The 5,460-nt window shown below is 62.7% G+C and overlaps 1 long non-coding RNA gene across 1 annotated transcript; it reads left to right on the plus strand.

The window, feature by feature from the left end:
* The first annotated feature begins 1,567 nt into the window (after positions 1-1,567).
* On the plus strand, positions 1,568-4,513 carry LOC138847365 (uncharacterized). Its single transcript, XR_011385116.1, has 3 exons — positions 1,568-2,523; positions 3,340-3,494; positions 3,779-4,513. It is a non-coding gene; the product is annotated as an uncharacterized lncRNA (long non-coding RNA).
* The last annotated feature ends 947 nt before the right edge of the window (positions 4,514-5,460 follow it).

Raw genomic sequence — 5,460 nt, forward strand, 5'->3', positions numbered from 1 at the left:
AGCCACCACTGCTGCCTCCCAGGGCGTGCCTGCGCAGGGAGCCGGGATCTGCAGCAGGCAGGACCCGAACTCGGGCCCTCTGATGCGGACACGTGCACCGGGGGGCAGACCACGCCTTCACCAGACACCTGCGCTGTCTCTTTTCCTGAAGCCACGGCCGCACACTCACGCGCACACTCGTGCACCAGGCTCCTGGCCAGGGGCTCCGGGGCTCCTCGTGAGGGTGAGCTCCGCGCTCCCTGGGATGGCAGAGCCGAGCGGGGCGGCTGCGGGGCCGGGCTCAGGGCCGGGGCGCAGGGGTGTCCCCCAGGGAAACGCTCCCTCTGCGCAGGTCCAGCAGGTGCTGCGCCTGGCCCCGGTGAGTGAGGGTCTGCGCTGAAGGGGACAGGGCCCGGCCCAGTCTGCCCCTGCCCCCCCATCTCCCGCCCCAGCTCTCCGGACGTGGCCTGCGGAGCAGGCGCCAAGGTCCGCCCGGAAGTCGCGCGGCCTCTGACCGGAAGTCGCGGTCGCGCGGCCTGTGCGGCCCCCGATGGCCACGCGCGGCCGCAGGATGTTTGCTTTGCCGGAGAAGGCAGGCCGCCCCCCGCGGGGCCTTTGATCTCGGGCTCGCGGCCCTGCGCCTCTGCAGCCGCACCGAGAGAAGCCGGAAGTGGGAGCCCGCAGGAAACGCGGCCCTGGAAGGCGAGGGGCGTCTGGGTTTCCTGTTTCATCCTTTGCAGGAACGTGCAGGGCCGAGAAGCAGGCGCAGCCTGGGCAGCGCCAGCGGGAGGGCCGGGCCGGGCGGGCCGAGGCCTGTGGTTCCGCATCGCGCCTCCCGGGGCAGCCTGCGCGGGCGCGGAGCCGGCCCCACCTCGGAGGGCCTGGGCGCTGCGCGCTCCCGCCTTCCCTCGTGCAGCAGGTGTGGCGGGGGTGGGGGTGGGAAGAAGCGGATCACTCCTGCAGCCTCCAGATGGGTGCTTGGGCGGGGGAGGGAGGAGCGGGAGGCTCTCTTCTCCCCACCCCCTGCTCCCGCTACTGCCTCCCTGAGCAGGTAGGTGACTGATGGCTGCCGTTTCCACAGAGCTGTGTCCCCCCGCCCCCGCCCCAAGCACCGCCGGACAAGGACCCCCTAATTGTTGAGATCCCCAAGGTTCATGAAGAAACCTAGCAGTCGCACAGGCCAGGAACGAGGGTGCAGAATATAAGCCCCTCAGGGCGGCACTGTGGCCTAACCGGTTAAGTGGTGCCGGCATCCCATAATGGGCACCAGTTTGAATCCCGGCTGCTCCGTGTCGATCCGGCTCCCTGCTAATGGCCTGGGAAAGCAGTGGAAAGTGACCCATGCTTGGGCCCCCGCACGCGCGTGGGAGACCAGGATGAAGCTCCTGGCTCCTGGCCCCTGGCCCAGCCCTGGCGATTATGGCCATTTGGGGAGTGAGCCAGTGGGTAGAAGATATCTCATAGCTCTCCTCTTCCCTCTGTGACTGCCTTTCAAGTAAATGAATATTTCTTAAGTGAGCCTCTGGCGGGGTGGGGGGGCTGCAGGGAGGGAGCAGATGAGCTCCTGGGGGCTACGGGGTGGGGCGGTGCCAGGGGTCCCAGCCACCCCCACCTGTGCAGAGTGGTGCTCTAGATGAGGGTGCTGGCACCCAGGGAGCTGACTGCCCGTGGGCTCCTGGCAGAGCTGTTTCCTGGCCATGTTTTTAGACTAAGGGGATTGGTGGTGGTCATGCAGACGGGAGTCCTACAGTGAGCGTGGCCGTGTGCCGGGCCCAGCGAGCCGCTTGCTGGAGTGTTGGAGGTGCTGTGGGGAGGCCAGCGGTCTGAACTTCAGCCACACTGGTGTCGGCCGAACCACACGAGCTCTCAGCAAGCCGTGAGGCCTGCGTCTAAACCGGCTCAGATCCACAAGCAGAAGGCCTGGCAATTCAGGAGTTTTGGGATCACCCTCCGTGGGCAGGAGGGCGATGCCGACTGTCCGCCAGCCAGCACCCTCCTACGAACCCCGGCAGCGTGCAGAGATGGAGCAGAAACCAGCCCACAGCAAGGGCGCCCTCCCTCCTGCCACAGGGCCCAAGCGCCCTGCCACCCCTCCCCTCCCCACACTGGCCCCAGGGCTGCTGCCCCCGCCCATCCTGGGGCTTCCTGGTTCCTGGCTCCTTCCTCTGCCCAGCCTGGCTTTCCAGCCCAACCCTCGGTCCTGCGGGTCCCTCCGTGTTGTTTCAAGAAGTAACTTTGCTGCATAATTAGCCAGTCACCCTGAGACAGAGCCCCCACACGTGGCCGGGGCCCTGGGCTGGTCCCCCTGGCTGCAGCCTCGCTCCCCTCACATCTGTGTCTCTTTGGAAACACGGGCCAACAGCACCAGTTCTCCCAATTTGCACTCCCACAGCAGGTGCTCAGGCCCCCCCACCTCCCTCCCCACCAAGAGCCACTCCCAGCATCCTCTGCCCAGCCCAGGTTGAGAAAACCAGCAGAACCCTGCAGCGTAGGAGCCTGCTCGGGGACAGCAGCGTGGGGGCCTGCACCGGGAGAGGCTATGTGGTGAGTAGCGTGGGGGCCTGCTCGGGGACAGCAGCGTGGGGGCCTGCTCGGGGACAGCAGCGTGGGGGCCTGCTTGGGGACAGCAGCGTGGGGGCCTGCTCGGGGACAGCAGCGTGGGGGCCTGCTCGGGGACAGCAGCGTGGGGGCAGCGAGGGGGCCTGCTCGGGGAGAGGCTATGGGCCGGTCGGCGCGGCCTTCCCTCCTCCCCACGCGCCTGCCCACACCTGACGCTGTCGCTGGCCTGGGCAACTCTCGCCCCTCTGGACAGTGGGGGCTGGCTTTGCCCGTGGCTCTGTAGGGTGCCGTCCTCTGCTGGGCCCCTCCTCTCTTGGCCACAGCTTGCTGCTGGCCTGTCTGTCTGTAGGCATCCAGCGCATCAGTCCCTCACCAGGGGCCATGTGGCGAGGCCCGCTCCCCATCTGAACTTGACTTGTGTGGTCGGGAGCCTGGTACAGTTTCCAGCCAGTCGTGCCTGGTTTTCTGGCCTCAGTGCACTGTTCTGATGTGGGGTGCTCTCGCAGGACGTCAGCCCAAGTGTTGCTTGTTCAGCGAATCAATGGTCCTTGCCTGCTGTTGCCATGTGCCCTTGGCATGTGTGTGGCAAGTATACATATGTGCATGTACACACGCTGTATACATATATCCATGCATGCACTTATATACAATACACACATGCATACGTGTACACAGTACCTAAAATGTGGTTTTTTTTTTTGAGAAGGTGGGACTGGTGTTGTGACAGTGAGTAGAGCTGCTGCCCATGCGGCATCCCGTATGGGCACTGGTTCAGGTCCCGGCTGCTCCGTTTCAATCCAGCTCCCTGCCGGTGCACCTGGGAAAAGCAGCAGAAGACGGCCCAGGTGCCTGGGCCCCTGACACCCACGTGGGGGACCTGCGTGGAGTTCCTGGCTCCTGGCTTCAGTCTGGCCCAGCCCTGGCCATTGCAGCCACTTGGGGTGTGAAGCCAGCAGGTGAGTCCCTCCCTCCCTCCCTCTCTCCCTCTCTCTCTCTTTTTCCCTCTCCCTCTCTCCCTCCCTCCCTCCCTTCCTCTCTCTGTCCCTCCCTCTCTATAACTCTGCCTTTCAAATAAATAAATTAAATCTTTAAAATAAGATAAGATAGGTGTTACCTAGGAGAAACCTGGTTATCTCTATTGTATAATCCTATATGCTTTATATTTGCATGTCTGTGTGGGGTTATGTGTGTACATAAATATGTGCAAATATATAAACCAGTTTTTTCCTCTGTTCCATAGGATTACAGCGAGAAATGGATACCATGATGGGACGCCCTGTGCACGGATAATAGCAGTACTACGCGTGGACTGGCCGATGTTCGTTTCTCTTCTTAGATTTTACCAGGCAAACGTTTTCTCAGGTGACGGTGCTCGTGCAGGCCTGGAGGCCTTGCAGTGGGAGCTGTGGCAGCATCTGGGGCCGTGCTGGTGGTGGTGACTCACGGCGAGTGGACCCTGCCGTGTGTGCACGCCTCACGAGCCTCTGGCTTGTCTCCGAGCCACACCCCATTCTGGGGCAGGGCTGGGAGCCATGCCCTCCTTCCCAAGTGTGCCGCTCAGCTCCGGAACTACCTGTGGGCCCAGTTTGTTGTTGTTGCTGGTTTATTTATTTTTTTCTCAAGCTGTATTTTTAAGATTGATTTATTTGAAAGAGTTATGGAGAGAGGTAGAGACAGAGGTCTTCCGTCCACTGGTTCACCCCCCCAGATGGCTGCAATGGCTGGAACTGCGCCAATCCAAAGCCAGGAGCCTCGAGTCTCCCACGTGGGTGCAGGGCCCAAGCACTTGGGGCATCTTCTACTGCCTTCCCAGGCCACAGCAGAGGTGGATTGGAAGAGGAGCAGCCGGGGCTAGAACTGGCACCCGCAAGGAATGCAGGTGCTTCAGGCCAGGGCTTTAACCGGCTGTGCCACAGCACCGGCCCCTCAAGCTGTATGTTTAAACGCGATGATATTAAATGCGACTTTGACGTCATCACTGCTATGCTGGTTGGACTTTTAAAAAGGAAGGAAGGAAACGCAGTCGCCTCTTCAGCCTGAGTGCCCGCGGCCGCGTCTCCTCTGCACCTCAGGGAGTCCTGAGTGCCTGGTCACGGCAGAGAAAGGCCACCCTTCAGGGAGCTGGGCTGGGCACTGCTGGCCCCGGCCCCCGAGCGTGGGCGGAGGCGGCCGGGATGCACCCGGGAATCCTGGGAGCTGGGGAGTGGGCTGGGACCCAGGCCCCGCCCTCTGCTCTGGCAGGGTAGATTAAGTGGAGGGTGCCCCCCACAGAGGCTTTAATTGGCAGCAGAGCCGGAGCCCACTGAAGTGTGCAAGATTCATTATTGCTGGGGGCTGGGATGCCTGCGCGGGCAGCCGGTTCCCTTTCTGATTTTCCCACCAGTTTTCAAAAAGATCTTGTGTCTTTTTGTCACAGTGTCAGCCCCCCTGTGGGCTTTGTCTCCTGAGTTATGTTTTGGTGGTAACCCCGAGGGCAAGGGAAAAGGTGTTATCGCTGGAGTGGGGGTGGGGGTGGGATCAGAGGGTTTAGCAGCGATAACAGCCTGGGGAGGGCGGAAGGGGGAGTGGGGGCGCCTGCCTCGGGCTGCTTGCAGGGGACAGGGCCACCGCGAGGCATCCGGAGCCAGGAGTCCCGACCCTCCCTCACACTGGCCCACGTCCTGCCGTGGCAGCACACGGGATGGCAGTGAGGTGGAGGCTGCCGGGGTCTCCCCCATCTCTCTAATCTCTGCAGAGAAATTATCTAGGCAAAAACTGTGTTCTTCTCTAGCTGTCTTGCAGCCACCCTGAGCCCAGTTTGCTCCCTGCTCCATGTGAGCACCGGGCCTCCCCTCCCCTGCCCCGGCGTCTCGGAGATGGGAACCGAGGGTGCCCCCGCCCCTCCCCCAGCCTCAGACCCCTGTCCTCACCTCCTGACCGCTG

The sequence above is a fragment of the Oryctolagus cuniculus genome, chromosome 21 (genome assembly GCF_964237555.1).
Source record: "Oryctolagus cuniculus chromosome 21, mOryCun1.1, whole genome shotgun sequence".
Taxonomy (NCBI): Eukaryota; Metazoa; Chordata; class Mammalia; order Lagomorpha; family Leporidae; genus Oryctolagus; species Oryctolagus cuniculus.